Below are 18114 nucleotides of genomic sequence, written 5' to 3'. Positions count from 1 at the left end.
GTCTGTGGTCATGTGCCTCTTATCACGTATTCACAAATTCAGTTCCACCAGTGATTCAGATTGTTACATTTAAATCCCTTTGTAAAACCAGAGGAACAAGAAAAAGCAACACTTAAAGTAATAGTTTGACATTTGTGGAAATGCACTTATTAGCTTTCTGGTGTAAAGTTAGACGAGAAGATCGATACCACTAGCAGCCTGTTAGCTAAGCTTAGCTAAACCTTTTCCTCCAAAGAGGAACAAGAAGGCGGTCCTGGGATGTGGCTGAAAGTTTTGGGAAGGCCAAAGTAAGTGAATCTTGAGTTCAGAATTGTTCCCAGGTTGAAGAATAAACTACAACACTTTTAGCATATTGCTACTGTAACATTACACTGTAATTATTTTTTATTGGTATTTTCAGTTCAATTTTTTCCTATTATCATTGTATTTTATTTTATTTGTCTATTTACATCTATATTTTACTTTTTCTCTTTATTCTTGGTAATTTGCCATGTGTCATGGATCTCACAGAGTTCGCTCAGTGTCCCAGCCGAGGTAAACTTAAACTTCTTAAATAAATAAAAGAATGAAACTCACTCATATTGAAGTAAGAGAAAGTTAGCAAAAAACTATTTTGTGAAGCCGAACTTTGTTTCGTCATCGTTCCCATTTTACTATTTATCTTACGACCCCATCAGATTTATCTTAGGGCCCCCTCTCTTTATGAACCGCTGATTAAACAAACATTAATGAGAAGTCATATCATGTAAGACTGCATGTAAAATGTCAGATCCATGACTATGGTTGGCCTCATAGAAAAGAGATTCAGCAATGAGAATGTGTGTGTGTGTGTGTGTGTGGGGTACAGAAAGGGTCTTGATTAGAGCATTGAGCCACACGGGTGACAGGATGAACCAGAGGAATCATGCAGAGGTTCCACTAATGAACCATGACCACACTGAACATGAACCGACACACACACGCATGCACGCACATACGCACTGTGTATGTGTATTACTGAAGGTGCAACCCGGCTCATTATCCCCCCCCGAAGTCCCAGGGGATTATGCTAATGAGGGGGCGTTAAAGGGCAGAGAGGATCTGAAGCTCATTTGATGAGAACAAACCCAGGTCCTAGTAATTGGAAGGGTCATGATTGAATGTTGTTAGTCCTCCAATTACAATTCTCTAACAATAGACTACTTTGACTACGTCCTAAAAATAATATTCATTCCTTCGCACATGCATAAGTCTCCCAATGATCATCTCTTTCTTTATTGCTCATTACAACAGAGCACATCTTTCACTGCTGACCCTCATTACCTTTCAGTCTCCTCTCGTGTTTGCTTTCTATTGTGCTAAGTAATTCATAAAGCCTGTATTTGGAGGTCTCTGTGAACCAACTACACAATAAACTTTACAAACATTAATTTTGAAGTGAAAACATGGGGAACGGCAAAATAAAAGACATGACATTTAAAAATAAAACAAAGTGGATCTGAACCTTTGATATCAAAAGCTCAATGTGCACCTCGAGTGCAGAGTCACAACAATAATCACTAAGCTTTCCAAGTCTTTAATGATGAAAGGAAAGGGCTCCCTGGATATAACAAACAGAAAAGCAGATTTTCATGGGGTGAACAGAGTTAATTGTGTTTGGATTTATTCTGTGGGGTGCAAATAAGTTTCCCAATGTTTTTTTCCCCCGGTGCAAAACCAACATGTGGTGCCCTCATTGCATCTAAAGTAGTTTTCCGCTTCTGGAGGGACACAAACAATCAGTTAAATTAAAGGTTTTGAATTTAAATCACACATACAATAAGGTGTATTTTGTGACTCCTTTACGAATGATATGGTATACTTTTAGTCAACTGTGGTGGAAGATTTCTATGTTAATCGGGAGAAGAGAGAGTTGTTCACAAATCAATAACAAAGTCTTCAAAAGATTCAAAGTTGTCTTTGTCCATTTATTTGCTTGCAAGTGAAGAGTGCACCACAGATACTCATTCAGCTGTCTGTGGTGTGAGCTTCAACGAGATACAACATTCAGCATCCTTTTATACCTACAGAGGCCTCCTTCCCACACGACTCCCATGCAGGAGGTGTCTTATCTGGTTCATGCAGATCGCTCAACTGTGAGTCGGTTGTGGTTTCTATGTTCCTGTTTTAAACTACCCTTCCAAGAAACAGAGTATGTGAACATGTCTTCAGTTAAGAAACCGGGTCTTTAGGTGCTGACATACTATGTGTGTCTTGCAGGGCCTGTTTTACTTCTCCATTATACCAAGATGTCACACTATGTTATTTAAAAACTTTCCATGATGCCAATACATATTTTACCATTAAACATAACAGAATTTAAAAAAAAATTAAAATGCATTTTGAAAAAGTAGGGGATTAAGATCAGTACTCCGATATGAGACAAGATATTTTCTGAGATATTGATTAGCTTAATATATTACCAACATGTTTCCCTCTTAAAGGTTTAGGCATTAGACTAAAGTGTTAAAATTCTTTGTTCTAATCAACCGTGGTCGCCAAAATACTAAATTGAATTATATTAACTGAAACACTAGAGTTATAGCAAAAAGGTTATTAATGGTTTTAAACACTTCTGTCGTAAAGAGATGAGGACCAGCCGCTATTATATTGGAGAGGAAAATCAGGCTTGACTGCAGGAAATGAAAACTAATTATTGATGCAACAGTCTGAAAATCTTAAGTGTCTAACCATGAGCTTGTAAAACACAACTTTGTTTCAGCTCAACCATAAAAAAACAAAAAAAAAAACAGACTTTGGGTTATGCAAGAACAAAGAATATGAACTTTACAATACTAAATAATTACTCAGATATTTTTACAAGGAGTGTCATTAAGGAGTGTTGCAAAGATGTTACTGCGTCATTTTCAAAGTAACGATGGTTCAAGTGTTTTCCGCTTGGTAGTTTAATGGGCATGAATGGGTGATTGCACAGAAAAACACGGCAGAACAGAAGATCAGGGTATCTTCACAAAGGCACACGCAAAAGAGAGAAACTGGATGTGAAGTTCTGGAGTAGGATATTAGATTCCCAACTGTTGCAACTGAAAATTTGCATTTAACACATCACCTCTTATCACATGAACTCAAATATATGTAATCTGCCACATGGTGGTGCTGTGTCACTTTAAAACCCAAGTACTGAAGAGCTACAGGGCACATTCATTCCAAACGTGATACCTGACTGATCTTTCGAGTGTTTTTCTGTTACTACTTCCTCATTCCAGTGCCGTGTCTGTTTATCATCACACCGCTCCCTACTCCATTTTCGCTCCCGGGAGTTTTTTGAAGCTCTATAGGAGGCCTCCCCCGCCCTTATCTCACAAGCGACATTATCCAAATAAAGTCAGTTTCACTCAGCAGGTTTCAGGTAGAAAGCTGGTACTTCCTTGCCGATAACCTCTGACAGAGAGGAGAGAGCTGCAGGAAGAGAGTCCAATTTCAGTGATCGAGATGCGGTGCTTGTGTGTGAATGACTTGACTCGAGAGCGTGCCCTCTGTGTTGGCCCTGGACACCAGCCATGTCGTGCGCTAATGAAACATCTCAGACAGAGGGAGTGTGTGTGTATGTGTGTGTGTGTACGTGTACTGTACGTCTGCTGGGCCCGTTTAAATCCTTGCAGCTCTTTGCCAAGGACATACAACCAGACAAGCACTTACCCACACAGTACATTAAAGCCACAGACTTTGCAAACGCAAAATATATACATGCACCCAGGATATTGTGTTAAGAAGCAGCTGGCATCCTCTGCTGTATCCTCATCACTCTGTCTGACATATTTAAACAAACACTCCGGCCTGCAGTGGGCCCTTTGCTCTGTTGCCAGACAAACATCACATGCATACACACAGACGTATTTACACACATATTCAAACACAAGAATAAACATAAGAGCGCACACAAAATAACATAAAATCTATGGCAGGGAGAGGTTCTGTACCTCCCATCTGACCATGTGTTTTCTTAACAGTGAATGAGCAGACGGTCCACAGTTCAAACTCAGTTAAAGGTTGGCTGTATTTCTGTGAGCCGATCGATGCAGTGACCATCAAGTCAGATACACACCTATCCCTTCCTATATGTGAGCCCTCCATTGCTCACCACTGCCTGCCCGGCCAAGCCAGTCAACCATAGACCACCACTCTCCCACGAGGCACAGAGGAGGGGGGAGTATGGCGAGGGAGTGAAGGAAGAGGAGATGTGCCTGGATGGTTGGCTGAAACTGAAATTATCACAGACTCACTTAAGCAAGTTGAAAATACCACCAGGATCTCTGGAGCTTTAGGATGCATGACTGAATACTGACCGCAGCTGTGCAGCCAGTGGCAAAAGTTTTTTCGGATTCACCTTTTTGCTCTCAAAATACTTTTAGTGGAGGACGAGGGGCGGGGACGAAGACAATCAGGAGACGAATCAGGACTCCGTGAAAAACTTGGCACATATGCTGGAATGCTGAAATGAGGAGGAGTACTCAGCGAAAGACTATTCGTTGAGAGATGAGTCAAGTCGAGATGACGGAGTCCAAGCAGTGGAGTTCAGCCAAGTGAGATGGAGGCTACGATTAAGACGCCGGCTTCAGATAAGTAGAGGGATTTCCCGGCTGCTGCCTGCAACTGGCTGATCACACACTGAGGAGATGAAGGAGAGAGCAGGAAGACAAAGATCTCACATCCCTCTCTTTTCCACTCAATCCCATGTTCTCTCCTGTGTGTTTATGCCTCTCCCTGAGGGGATTAAGGTTAACATGCTGGCCTATCCTCAGCATTCCAGCACAGGCCGGGCTTTTGTTCTATTTATCTCTGCCTCCTCCCCTCTCCTTCCACCCATCCCTCCTTCACTCCCATCATCCCTCTTTCCCGTCATCCCGCTCCATCGCCGGTGTAATTTGGGATTTGCTTGTTTGGCCCGGTAATACGACAGGACAAATCTGCAGCGTCTCCCCTCTGCATCTCTTATCTCCTGTGCCTAACGAGTAGAGATAAGCCTGTTTTTATTACCCTCCCTGACCTCTTCCACAAATCTGTGCACACAATATAATAATAAAAAATAAAAAATAACCTTAAAATCGGAAACATTCATCTATTCCAGGGTGATGTAGAAAAAGGTTGAGATATACAGTATATGTGGTTGGTCTTGGCTTAAGAGATTAGCAGACCACTAGACTGGTCGCCGGAAAAACAATCCTACTGTAGCTGATGATCAAACTCATTCCTAATGGGTTAGCTTGACTTTTTAGGGACAGTTGACCAAAATACCCAAAGCCCGAGGCGTCCTGTTGGCTCATTGGGCCGGAGCCTCGGCCATGTGGTGTCATTGCGTCCCGCTTGTGAATTTTGCTGCGTGTCCCCTTCTCTTTTTTTTCCTCCCACACATCTTTTAAGTCACTCTCCAGCATGCTTTTCAGCAAAGTGAGACATGTCTATTTAATTATATAAATCCACGGCGTTTGATCACTCCACATTAACTTCTTTGAAGGAGCAAACATTTGATTTGGTATTCCCTTTCAATATCGGCAAGTATCTCTTTGTTTTGAAGATGTCAGTGGAAACTGGCAAGTTTCAGCAAAGGTTTTGCCCTCAATGCAAAGTTTGAACATAACGAGACAAACTGGTTTCAGCTGAAACACGAGCCTTTTGAACTCAGCTGAGGCGCAAGTTACAGTACTACCCGGAATAGAAAAACACTACCACGGTCACTGCAGAGTGCCTGGAGATGAGATTAGGACCGAACGAATTGATGGCCTCTGAAAGAGATTAAGATAAAGAACAGTACATGTAATCTCATTGCTCACTAAGAGAAAAGAGGAACCCTACCCTTTAGATTCTAAGGTTAACTTGGTAAAACAAACACCCCGTCCATCTATTGACTCATTCATTCAGGTCGAGCCATGTGTACACCTGCCGAACGTCTCTGGTAATACAGTAACTCAACAATCAACTGCACAGAACGGAGTGAGCGGAGGATGAGAGAGTGAACAAAGGGAGGCAGAAAAAGATGAACTGACAAAAGTTGTTTTTTTAAAAGGATGTGGCTAATCTGGTACATACATGAGCTGCTAGCCTGAACACACACACACACGCACGCACACACACACACACACACACACACACACACACACACACACACACACACACACACAATTCACAATCAATGCAAGTGCTACAGAGTCGAGTGCTGTAGCTACCTCCGACATTAATTTTATGGCAGTTGAAAACCTGCTACACCCACTACCACAATCACCGTCGCCATTACTGTTCAGCTGCACTCATGATGCCATTAAAATTCATTTCAGCACAAAACAAATTGATTGTGCCGCTTCGGACAACGCGACCAGCTGAACAGCACCGAGAGGACAGACCCACTTTATCGATCTGACTGAATTTAGTGTGTGTGTTAGCGTGTGTGATGCTGTTGCCAGGGTCTTTGGTTTGGGCAGATCAGTGATGCTGGTCATTTCTAATCTACTGTGATTCCAGAGCTCAACCTCGTGCATTTCAACTGTCTGAGGATTAAATTCATGTCACTGACACCGCGTCTGGGTGTACATACTGTGAGCATGCGGGTGCATGTGCATTTTGACATTTCAAAAAGCTGTGTGGTGGTAATGGGAAAACTCTGTATGGTGCGTCTGTGTGTGCGGCTGCTCTCCCTCTCTGGGGAGACAGTGTGTTCCCTGCCACAGTGCATCAAAGCACACTCAGTTGCCTTGGGAGAAGGCAGGAACTCACTCTCCTTTCCTCTCTCTCACTCCATTTCTTCCCCCTTTCCAAGCCTCCATCATCCCCTCCCCTCCTTTCTTTCTCTGACAAGGTCGCTGTTCGCCTCTTGCCGTCTGCCTGTCAATATTTACAGTCCACTCTACACTGGCACTGAGGTGGTCGGCTGCAGCCAGCGGAGAAAGCTGTGTTGCATTAGCCAAATGTAGCTCTCCACTCAGTACATGAATGATCTGTTGTACTACAAGCAGCACTCTGGTTCTTCTTTCTTTCTCCCTCCCTTTTTCTCACACACACACACACACACACACACACACACACACACACACACACACACACACACACACACACACACAGGTAGGAGGTAACAGGTAGAGCTGGAAACAGCGAGCAGATACTTAGAATAACAAGTGCTCAATAAGCACAGGTCACATTGTCATCACATTCACAGCAGCACATATCTAAAACCCATTTTAGCACTTTTAAATATCAAACACATTCGGCTAATAATACATCACACCACTGTCTCAAAATTAAAATAGAGATTTTAAAATACTACATATTGTCTATTTAACATAGTGTCTTTTATGACTGTACTTCTATATACATGCTGGTATCACTCAGAATAATTGTAATGATAAACACAACTTCCCTATTCTATTTTCTGATTGTGATGCTCCGATACATTTAAAGAGCACAATCTGCCATCTAAATGTAAACCAAGTTCAACGTTTCAAAGGTTTAATGACATCAGGAATGTCTGTAAAACAGCAGTAAAATAGGTCCATCCTTTCAATTACGATCAGCCAACACCCATAAAATGCTGTTTTTATCCTCAAGAGGTATTGTAGAAACTATTAACACAATAATGTGTTGCCTATATTGATAAAGTAGCCCATGACATGATATGCAAAATGGATACGAAAAAAGATAATCACATTTTGCATACATTTTGTTGTTGTAATGTAATACATCATAAAATAACAACAAATTTGGTATATTAGTTAATTTTTAATCATTACAGTATCTGTTTTACTGGCTAGTGGCTACACATACAGCACATACGTTTTGCTATGTGGGCTTATGTTTTGGGATCGTTTCCTCAGTTTTTGGACCGATTGCTGTGAAACTTCATCTTCTCCACTGAGTTTGCGTAGCCTAATGGGTTAGGTAACAGCTAGACGGCAGTAGGCTATGGAAGGAATAAAGTAACTAAGCAGCTGCCAGCTGGTACTAGCAACGTAAATGCAGACATACAATCTCAAAAGCAAACTGCCACGGCTCTCATTGGTAGCCGTTCAGTAATTTCCTGTATCAGTAGTTTAATTTAAAAAACAAACAAACATATGGACACTTCATGGCCCATTTCTGTGTAAAAAGGATGAACATGTAAAAACAGTAGAAGACTGGCCTATTTTTAGGTTTGTAGAGAGGATCTCCGTGGCACATACGGATAAGTTATACTTTCAATGTAGCCTGGGTGCTTTCTTCCTTCGTGAAAAGATCGATACCGCTCGACTATGGAGCTGGAGCAGGGCTCAGCTTAGTAAATACAATGTGGCAAGAATAAAGCTCAGATATTCAAGAATGTCATTAGTTTAAACTGTCCAAAAATGTAATGTAAAAAAACAACAGTTAGGAGTTTAATAGTAAGTTACATGATGTAACTATTTCATCATTTATCTCTATTTATTGTTCTCCCAGCACCTCTGTGCAGCATCTGGTGGCTTTGGGAAAGTCACTGTGCTCGGCCAGGTAACTCCCAGTAACATTTTTATTTTAGTAGAGAATAAACTATATGACGTGTTAATTATTGAGCTTCAGATGGATGTTTCGAGGTGGGAGAGAGCCAGGCTAGCCGTTTGCCTCCTGCTTCTCTATGATAAGATAAGCTATTCACATCTTGGCTCTACAGCTCCATACTTAGGGAACCGGGAATCTGTTTGATCTCCTCTTCTAAGTCTCTGCAAGAAAGCGAACAAGCCCATTTCCCAAAATGTCAAACTGCTCCTGTTAGAGCAAAAGTAAGAAATGCAAAAGGGCTTTTCAAATAGCAGCAGGTGTCCTACATTTTCAATAAGTGTAACACAAAATAAAATGTGTTTGTATGTAAACTGGAAAGAAATCAGATTATTATGGCAAACTCGGATGAAATGAGAATATAATTAACTACCAGCTAACCCAGGGGGGAATACTGTAATTCACAGTGTGTGTGGCAGTCTGAGAATATCCAGCCATATTTTACCTCACAATGCCTTTAGGCTTCTCATCCATCATCTCGCCCTGCTTTTTCTGCTCTCCTCACCCCCCTCCCCCCCCCACTGACCATCCGCCAACCCCCACAACACGCTCTCCTCCTCTACCAGTGTCACTGCGGCCTTGAGGCCAGGCAGTCAGGAGCAGCTGGTATGTTTACCTGCCCTCCTAACCACTGCTAACCTCTGGCTGGAAGGGACTCTCACCTCATTACCTCACCACTCAGCCACACATACAACCCCAAACTCCGCTATCCTCTTAGATTTCTCCCTTATATCCGCGATGCTACACTGCAATAGCCTCCGTGTGCCGCAATCTATTCAGCAGCCTGCTGTGCAGAGACGTTAGATATGACGAGTGGGGGGAAAAAAAGTGACATCTAGGACTTGGCTACCGCTCCTTTCCTCCCTCTTTCTCCCGGAGTCAGTTCGTTGGTTCCCATCTCTAACTCTCGCCGTCTCACATGAGAGTGCTCTTCATGTCGCCCTCCTACCAAGTTCCTCACACAGGCTGCCATAAAGGAAACAAGGCACAGAGAAAGAGACAGGGATGGTGAAGAAGGGAAGAGAGTGTGGAACATATAGGAAGGAACATAGAACTGAGAGAATAGAAGATTCAAGCTGGAGGGTGGAGAGATTTAAGGAAAAGTAGACGACGTGTAGGAGGGAAATAAATCAGAGAGAAAAAGTATGAGTGGCAAAAAAAAAAACATTGCAAATGTCCCACTCTCTCAGCTTGATAACTTAAGACTAATGATCCTCGTTCAGAATTTGTGTTTTTTTTTGGGTTGAGATAATAATTTCCTTTCAAAAGTTGTTTACTATGTTTGTACCTGCTGTGTTGACCGCAAAGTAGGCTGCCTGAAAGAGTCTGGCATGGAGGGTCCTGAGAGTGCTATAGCAGTAATAGGCCCATCTCTCCGTCAAACTGCCTCTCATCAGCTACTGATTAATGACACACAGAGCAATAATGGCCCTGCATGCTCTCCACATTCATTCACTTTACTCTTCATCCCATGCCCCAGGAGAGAAACCACAACAATGCAGGCTGCCGAAACACCTAAGAACTACGCTCTCGCTGCACTCGAATTCAAACCCTCATTAAGAAAGACGCTTCCTCCATTGACATTCAGTTATGCATTGCCACTGGGAGCGGGCAGGGACAATAGAATACAGAAGAGATGGGAAGGTGGAGAAGAAAGCATTCAGAGTTCAATTTATCTGTATGGGAATAAAGAATGGTTTCATCAGTGTTTAAATGTGGCTGATTAGCGTGGAGTGCTGGTGATTTATGCCTCATTTAAAAGGATGCAACCTGTATTCTGGCACAGGGTGTACATAAACACGCACTCACATAAACACATTCTCTACACTTCAAACCAATCTGTGACACTGGATTTAAATCTGTGGGAATAAAAACTAACTGTTGCTGGGATCCAGAAATGTGTGCGGAAGTTCATCATTGTGTTGGTTGTACAGCTCTGTCAACAATACAACACACTGTAACTGGCCAGTGTCTTTAAAATGCAAACACAAACGGGAGCATGCATGCTGGCAGGCACACACGTGTCAAGGCCAAGCAGAAACGCACAAGTGCACACAGAGATCAACATCAAAACTGAGGCACTTTTCTAAAGCATGTGCAAAGATGCAAAATACTCCCATTTATGGACACGCTTCAACCCTCACATTACACGGATGAAAGATGGCGAACGGCCGAACATACATCAAACGACATTACAACAATTCGCCGCCGCTTAAAAACCCCCTTGGCATAAATAACGAACAGATCTACTTTCTCATCCTCCACCGTGTATTGAATGCACTGAAGGCAGTGCCATCGATTTCATTGTTCCAAAGCAAAAGTGGTTGCAAGCGCCGGTTAGTTTATTGGAAATGCAGTTATATGCACTATTTATGTAAATACTCAGATATTACAGAACTACTCAATCTCCTCCACCTCCCGTTTTTGGCTGTTCAGATGCTCCTGCCTTCCCGTCTGTGCGAGGGCATCCGTGTACCAGTGAGTGTGTTTGTTTTGCAGCAGCGGTATTTATGTTCAGTATTCGAGAATGTGTTGGGTAATCAATAGTGTTTCAGTGAAGGACACTTAGGAGCAAGATTGGAGCCCAAATCCAAGCCAGCATGAAAGACAACATGACAGAAATACTTGCTGCTCGACCTGAAGGGGCTCAGTGTGACATCTACCCTGACTGTTGTCAAGAGGGGGCACACACACACACACACACACACACACACACACACACTCTTTTACACACGCACTTAGACATGCCTGTGAACCCATACGAGTATCTTCAAATACAGTTAAAAACATTTACACACAGCTACATCAAAACAGGCAAACTAATGAGTTATTGACCGCTCAGTGTATGTGTGTACACACACACACACACACACACACACACACACACACACACACACCATCTATTGCAATGCATCCATTCCACCCAGAATGAACGTGACCAGCGTCCCCGTCACTACAGAGAGCAGTGTGCTATAATGAAAAGTGTAAGTGTGCATGCCTGCCTATTTGTGTGTGTCTGCATGCATGCGCTGGGCTCACTGTGTGTACACAAGTCATTATTAGAGGTTTAGTGTGTGCTCACCAGTCAGTCAGGCTGCAGTCAGAGGAGTCAGCTTAAGGGCTCATAGCAGCTCCCTGAGGAGACACTAAATACCATCAGCCGTTTAAATCCATCCATGACCATTTTAAATATGCAGCACACACTCACTCCATTTTTAATAAGGGCTCTGAGCAAGACAGAAGGAGAAAAAAAAGGAGAAGAGACAGAGAGCGAGAGAGAAAAGGAGAGAGGGTAGACTGAGGGAGAGGGAGGAATATAAGGGGAAAGGAGGAGAGCAGAGTCTGTTGCATTGATTTCTTGGCAGTTTGGCACCGGCCCTGATTCGCCTGGAAAAGCCACAGATGTGTCAGAGCCAGTTAGGCATGCCAGAAGAGAGGGAGCACGTACACGGGGGGAACGCACGCACACGCACACACACACACACACACACACACACACACAGCTCATGTGCAAACAACATATACACACACACACACACACACACACAGATGTGCTCATAAATAGAGAGAATACACAGCATGCACTCAAAGTGTCTACGAGAGTGTGTGGATTACAAAAAGCACCTGTGAGAAAGGAGCGAGTAAAAGCCGGCGAAGATGTCAGAGGTTTTGACGCCTTTCTGAGGGAAAACCAGGCGTTTCTCTCTGAAGGCAGAGTCAAAAATAGATACTATTACACACACCTCGATGGGCAGTAAATTTATCCTTAATCCCTGGCTTAAGTTAGCTCAAAAACCTGTCTGCTCTCCTCAGCTTTCACAGCACACCTGACTGTGTGCGGGTGCATGCACAGCGGAACAGCAGGGAGCGGTCGGATGTACGTTTTGATCTGAGGGCGGATGAGACGTTAGGATCAAAGTCAGGGACTGGAGAGAATCAACTGATCTTAGCACTGAATCCATGAGCAACCTCCAGACAGACTACCTGATTAGATAGGCATTTGTGGCCTAAATCCAGCACGAAAAGTGAAGGGAATATTGATGATAAAGCCTGGGGCAGAATTGTATCTAGGTCCTCTTATAGCTCAAAATGGAACAAACTAATGTCAAGTCTAAGGGTTTGATTTCCATCGGGGTCACCTGTACTCCTGTAATGAGATTCAAATACAATTTGTTTGTTTTCATGTTTATCATATGATGTTTTGTTTATATGCGTTTCTATATTTACTACTTATTCTCTTTATTTTATGGAGCCTCCCAGCTAAATTAATTTCATACAACTTTACTTGTATCACTGGAGTGACTTTAAAATCCTTGAATCTCAAATCTATTATCAAGAAATAGAAGCGTCGTGGATGTTATATACATCCATCTTCCATACACATTAATGAACTACTTACCTTTTCACTGCCTATTGAGTTAATGAGTGAAACTACAGGTGCATGCTGCACCTGAGTGCGCAACACTTAACACCACTTCAGTAGATCCTATATGTCAACAGCATTCACTGAGCAGGAATGACGTCATCCTGAACATAATAGAATAGTGGCTTGCCTCACACCATTTCCTGTTTCCGACAAACACAAATACACACACCAATGCAGCTCCGTCCCCAGAATGGCTGGAACCTGGTGATCACGTGACAGGCTGAATGACCGGTTAGTCAGCTAGCCGGCTGACTCACTGACTGAGAGGATAAGATCTCATTCACCGCCACACCGGTTGCAAAGTGTAAACGTGGGTCTATTCTCACAATAACAAAAGGGGGAATGTGTCACTCTCAGTTCAAACAGGATAAGCGATGCAGCGATGTAGATTAGACATGGTGTGTTTATTACCCTCGGTGCCACAGACGAGACCGGTTCCGAGACCTCTGTTCATTTGGCTGTCAGTAAAGACACAATAGGACAGTCGCGCTGTCTTTGACGCGCCACTCTGGAATGTTAATCACCACAGAAACCCATTATCTTCACATCCCCTCGTTCCCTCCACCCATTTGTCTCCCTCTCCTTTTAAAACCTGACAAACTCATTGCTCGTTATTAGAAAGTGCCATTGTTTCATTGAGCGCACATGTAGAGGGAGACAGAGACATGAGGCGGAGGAGATAAGAGGAGGCGCAGCAGAGAGGGGAGGCCTGCCTGACTGCTGACATAAATTGGGGATCATAAAAAGTGTCGTCCCAGAATTAATCTGCGAAGAATGAATAAAGTGAAGTACCGCGGGGAGGTTCTGTGTGTGTGCATCAGTCTTGAATCCAAAATGAAGACACAAGAATGGAAAGAAACATGAAACACATGACTTTTAAATGTATTCATGAAGCTTGATGATCTAGGTTCAAGAGGATGTATGTGGACATTTATTTTTCTGTGTTAATGCAACAGAGCTACTGTATATATGCTCTTTGTGTGTGAATGTTGTGTGTGTCCGTGCCTCAGCTGTGAGACATACTCCTTGCCCCTCTCTCTGATGCAGCGCCTACAGGAAGTGCCACATACATCATGAATTTTATGCATAAGGCTGAATGTCAACACTGATGAATCATTTTTGTGGTAAAATGCTAAATGTCAACAAACACCAGGCTATGTTTCGACTGACGGGGGGCCCTCGTATCACCAGAGGAAGTGCTGGCAGCCAGAAGTCGCCACACCAGCCGTCACACCAGAAGTGAAAGGCTACAACTGTACGCAGCTGTGGCAGGAGTGGCGGAGTAGGCGACAGGGGAGATCAGGGAACAAGGAGGGTAATGAAAGCAGATTTGAAGGAGAAGGGAGCGAGGCAAGTGCATTTCTTTTTACTTTGTTTTCCGCAACACAGATGCATTTGCAAAAGAAGAAAACATTACCCCCCCCCCTGACGCATTAAAACACGTTTGGGACAACAAGGTTAAACACAAAGTATTAAAAGCTCCATTCACCCAAATGATTAAAGGAACATATTTTCCCTCTTAATTGTGGTATCCAGCCAAGAAGAAAGGTTTGGTTTCATTTCTCTTTCATCTCAGATTTCCGCTGCCACCTCTATGGAATTGGAGCTGTGGTGCTCACAGCTCAGAGGCAAGTTATTAACATGCGATCTCCATCTGGTTCACTATCTGGATAATAACGTAAGCCTTTGCATTTACACCAGGTATTGAAAAAGCATTCTCGGTATTAAGCCTGCATTGTGATTGGATCTCTACAAATTAGTTGCAGTTGGACTTGACAACAAACAATGCCATGGATGGGCATCATTCACTTTAAAAATCTCTTTTTATGAGATAAACTTGCAGCTTTTTCCTAGATTGCTAACAGGAGCATGGACATATTAATGAGAACTAGCAGATAATGCTCTCAAGGATTCTGCCAGTTCATTTCAAAAGTGTCTCGCTGGGTACAAACACTGAAAAAGTCTCTGCGAGCTTCATCGCACTTCCCTTTTTTGCACATTAATGGGATCAAATGATGTAATCACGAGACGCTCCTAGACTAGACATCTTATTCAATAGGTGGTGGTTACATTAAAATCCAAATTAAAAAAAAATCCAATTATCTGCATGGCTGGATACCACAAAGGTAAGCATTGTTATTGGGGGGGAATTGACCCTTTGACATTTTTTAATATGGCCTTTATTATAATTACCACTACTTTATACTCATTATACCCAAAGGGAAGAGAAAAAAAATGCACACACACACGCGCACGAAATGTGAGGACAGCAAGAAGAGGCAACCAAGAGAGAATAAGTAGCCAGTGATGCAGATATATGGCTTAAACTCTTCCTCCAAGGCAGGGGACCACCAGCTGAGCTCCCCAAATGAAAAACTACACTATTAATATCTATGTGGAGAGCTGGCATCAAGTATTTTTGACAAATACACCAAGACACACAGAAAAAGAGGGCACTGTGCGTGAGCATCCACATACACAAAAACAGCACCAACAACAAGCAGCTACAAAAAGAAGTTTAGATGTTCTTGCATTTTAAAGTGCCACGTTAGTGCTTATGACCTTTAAGGTTGAAGGGGTGAGTAATGAGGAGCAGGGCGACTCAACCAGGCCTGCCTGAGAGGCTGCTGAATTAAGGACAAGGATGGAGGGATGGGTGACAAAGAAAAAGAGAAAAATAAGAAAGAAGAAATTTAATCATTTTCCTCCCCCCCGGCCCACCCAGCTGTTGTTCTCTCTCCCCCTCTCTCTCTCAATCACGTCTAATTGTCACTCATCCCCTCCAATCCCCCCCTAACCACTTGTGCTGCCCTCCCCTCACTCACTTGCTCTCTCCCTCCTCTTCTTTGCCTCTCTTTTTCTCCATCCACACAAATGACTCAGCGAAACAGGTCAAGTGTTACAAAATTCCCCCTGCAGCTCAACCTGCCTAATACAAGGTCTGGCTCATTGCACCAAGACAAGTAATACGCTGCCTACTCACTGAGAGGGGGGCGCACAAACACACAGGCCTACCACCAACACAAGATGAAATCAAGCCCATAAAATGCCTACACAATTAGCATATTTAACCATTATGTACAAGCATGCCAACTCACACATCAAACAAATCATCCAGATATAGCCGTTTGTAAAAACAATTCTAAATCCAATTTGTTTTATTACAGTCAAAGATATCAAAAACTAATTCCCATTGCTTGTGATTATCAAAGTCTTAATCTGAATCTACATGGAAGCAAAAAGAAAAACATCCGCATCCTCTCAATAGAGCTGAAAATATTACTTGATAAAGAGATAAATAATCAGCTTCTATTTAATAACCACGAAAATCCCAAAACATTTCCTAATTCCCCTTATAAATTAAGATTACTTAATTGTGAGGATTAACATCTATTTTCTGTCTCATGTGATAAACTGAACATCTTTGAGTTTTGAACTGTTAGTCTGAAAAAAACAATAACCGTCAATTGCAGCCCTACATATCAATTCTACAGTAAATATTAGTGGTGGAGCCAGTATAAAAATTGGGAAGAAGTCATATTTAAAACACACACTGCCTCTCTTTCAACCTCTCCCACCTATCCACACTAATGAAAAGCAATTGGGCGACAGAGAACCCTGAAGCAACAGAGTGAAAGTGGTATTAAGAGGGCAGCAGCAGAGTAAAAGGCCTTAAAATAGGATTAATGACCGGGAAGAACTAAAGCCAACACACACACACTTGCATTTTAACACACACAATGACAAAACTGGTCCTAGAGAGTACAGCATTATGCAAGTATGTTTGCTCAGCAGGCAGAGTGTTGTGATATAGAAATGTAACAGCTCCATATATCAGGAAGGTGGGGACCTATGGAGGATAAACGACCTGCGAGCAGTACCTGGACAGTGTGTGTAATACACACATAAATAACTGGGAGCCTTATGATGACACACAGTCTCCCGGAGAGAGCATGTAAACCACCGCACAAACACAAGACGATAAAAAGACCAGCAACATTAAACCAGCTTGTTCCTACCAGTTTTGTTTGTCTGAATACCCAGGGAAGGACGGTCGTTTGGGAGGGTAATGACTGAGGACAACTGAAAAGTACTGGAACACAAATTAATCAAAATGCGAGACCTGCATTCACGCACACTGGGAGTGCTCGGCACCATCTATTTTTGCTGTTCATGCCCCGCTGTTGGCGCACAACAAAGAAGTTCCAGCTATTACACACAGTGAACGGAGCACAATTCTGCATCGATGTTTCTGCTCGTTGAAGGCTGGTCAGATGGCAGGATTGTGGCTGGGACGAACCAGTTATTACCGTCAAGGTGACAAAGAGCACGTCCACCTTTGCGAGAGCGATAATCGGCTCGCGTTTATAAACATTTCACGTAGAGCTCCTATGATGCCAAATTTCAATAACATTTAATTTCCTCCTCCAAGATAAGACCTTTTGTCCGTGCAAGACTATTTTATTCTATTGCTGCACTAAGCTGACAGTTAAACGGACAGCGTGGCTGTGCTTCGCATGGCAATGCTGAGCTATTTTCTCAAACTCTGCCTTGCTCCCGTTATACACTGAAGTGCACTCTTCAACTGTGATTCAGGGCTGTTACCCACGATGCCTCGGTTGTGGGGGTTGAGTGACGGGTGACGTTGAAAATCGTTGACGGCCCTTGAGGAAGGGAGGGATTAACAAGGGGCCAAAGACATACAGGAGACCCCCAGCAGGTGCTGCCCTGTGGTCCCAGATCAACACAGTGGCTCTTCATGAGGTGCGCGCACGCACACACACACAAACGCGTGTAAACACACACAGAGACGCAAGTAAATGACGGCATCGGAGAGTAAACACTGTCTGACTTAATAGGGCAGTTTAATTTTGTGCATACAGACTTCCGTTTCTTGGGGCCTAAATTAATAAGTCAAATCAATAATGTCATTCCCTTTTAAAATGATGCCTCTGGGTTCAAATAGCAAGTGATTGGAGATGTGTTGGAAGTGAGAAAAGAGGGATGACTAGAGATGATTTTACACCCTCGGACAGCATTGGATTTACACAAACACACAATTCTTTAACAGACTTGCAATGCCTTAACATTTACTCTGCAGCAGAAGATAAGAAGATAGGAATGTCAGAGAAGATGGGGGGGGGGGGGGGGGG

At 43.0% G+C, this 18114-nt stretch overlaps 1 protein-coding gene across 1 annotated transcript in view; it reads right to left on the bottom strand.

Moving 5' to 3' along the window:
- The window catches only part of LOC116386481 (nectin-2), a 75199-nt gene that overhangs the window by 3966 nt on the left and 53119 nt on the right, over window positions 1-18114 (bottom strand). The gene's annotated exons all lie outside the window — the stretch shown is intronic.

This window comes from Anarrhichthys ocellatus, unplaced genomic scaffold (genome assembly GCF_004355925.1).
Source record: "Anarrhichthys ocellatus isolate YVR2014 unplaced genomic scaffold, GSC_Weel_1.0 scaffold13, whole genome shotgun sequence".
Lineage (NCBI taxonomy): Eukaryota > Metazoa > Chordata > Actinopteri > Perciformes > Anarhichadidae > Anarrhichthys > Anarrhichthys ocellatus.
This window is presented reverse-complemented; position numbering and strand designations above follow the sequence as displayed.